Below are 1,690 nucleotides of genomic sequence, written 5' to 3'. Positions count from 1 at the left end.
CCCAGTCTCAACTGCCATCTCAGTGTGCCCCAGGGATGGGCCTGGCACAGCAGGCCCAGGGATCGAAACCCTGGCCCCTGCACCTGCTTGCAGGTGCTTTAATCTGCTAAGCTATTTGGTCAGCCCTCTGATTGAGTTTTTTTTTTTTTTGGGGGGGGGGACCAGGGATTGAACTCAGGCCCTTGTACTTGCCAGAGAAGCGCTTATTCCACTGAGCCATCTCCCGGGCCCCTCTGATTGGGTTTTGATTTGCATTTCTAGGATTCCTTTGAGACTGAGATGAAATACATTTTCTTGTATTTATTATAATGTATTCTTGATTTTTTATTTTATTTTTATTTTTATGCTGTACCAGGGATTGAACTCAGAACATTGCACTTTCCAACAGGCATTTAATCTGATATGCTATTTCCCCAGTCCTAGACAAGTTTCTTAGTATCTCTTCACCTTCCTTTTTCATGTATAAAATGAGGATAAAAAATATTTACCTAAGTGGGTACTTGAGACGATTAACTCTGTATCAGGGTATGGTAGCTCACAGCTCTATCCCAGCATTCTGGGAAGGACAGGAGGATGACATTTTGAGACCAGCCTGGGCAATTTAGGGAAATCCTATTTCAAAACTAAAAAGTGAAAAATAAGGCTGGGGCTGTTGCTCAGTATGAAAGCCCCAGACTTAGTCATCTCCATAATCTCTAACACCCTCCTTCCCACATTTAGAATGAGAAGTGGCACAAAATAAACATAGTAGTATGTGGCTTTTTCTTTTCTTTCTTTCTTTTTTTTTTTTCTTTTTAACCACTTTCTTTTTTTTTCTTTTTCTTTTTTTTTTTTTTTTCTTTGGCAGAACCGGGGATTGAACTAACCACTTTCTACTAATGCCTCATTTGAACATGTCTTTTTTAAATGTGTGTGTACAGAACTGGGGATTGAATCCAAGGCCTTTGCATTAAGCTACACCCCCAGCCCTTTTTGAAACAGGATTTTGATAAATTAAGTTGCCTAGACTGACTTTTACCACTGTATTTCCCCCAAAATAAGACCAGGTTTTATATTATTTTTGCACCAAAAGATGCAAGAGGGCTTATTTTCAGGCATGTCTTATTTTTTCAAGCTACATTTATTTGTGTACAAGAATCTACATTTGTTCATTTACTTATGCACAAAAATCTACATTTATTCAAATGTAGACACATCACCTTGTTCAGGAACACTGTCATAACTCTTCAAACCCTAAGGTCAGAGCTGAATTTCTTGCAGCTCCATTTCCTATAGAACCATTGGCCTCAATCTTCATGTACAGCAACATAGCCGGTGTGCATAGCCGGTGTGTGTCTAGTTGTTCCCCTAAAGCCTCACGCAGTCATAGAATGGCTTCTGGAGTTTGTGATTGATTGCTGTGAGTGTGGATGCTGCACCTACCCTGGGCCAGGTAATTTGCATTACAGTCTAAGGGGAGAGAGGCTAGCTCACTGCCTGAGCTGCAGCCACTCCCTTTTGTTCCCTGTTCCTTGGCACCACCATGAAAGTTTTGTGCCTTGTGCCGCTCTGCCTTGGAGCCAGTTTAGTATATACTGAAACCTTCAGTGACTGTGAGTTAAATAAACCTTTCCTTCCTTCACTTTGGATGAGTGTACTATATTTTTTGCCCACGCCAAAGATTTTCCTTTTCCTTTTTTTTTTTTTTTTT

The 1,690-nt window shown here is 40.5% G+C and overlaps 1 pseudogene; it reads right to left on the bottom strand.

Moving 5' to 3' along the window:
* LOC101563406 overlaps positions 1-1,690 on the bottom strand; it is a 57,643-nt pseudogene that overhangs the window by 37,454 nt on the left and 18,499 nt on the right.

The sequence above is a fragment of the Octodon degus genome, unplaced genomic scaffold, assembly GCF_000260255.1.
Source record: "Octodon degus isolate 3935 unplaced genomic scaffold, OctDeg1.0 scaffold00053, whole genome shotgun sequence".
Taxonomy (NCBI): domain Eukaryota; kingdom Metazoa; phylum Chordata; class Mammalia; order Rodentia; family Octodontidae; genus Octodon; species Octodon degus.
This window is presented reverse-complemented; position numbering and strand designations above follow the sequence as displayed.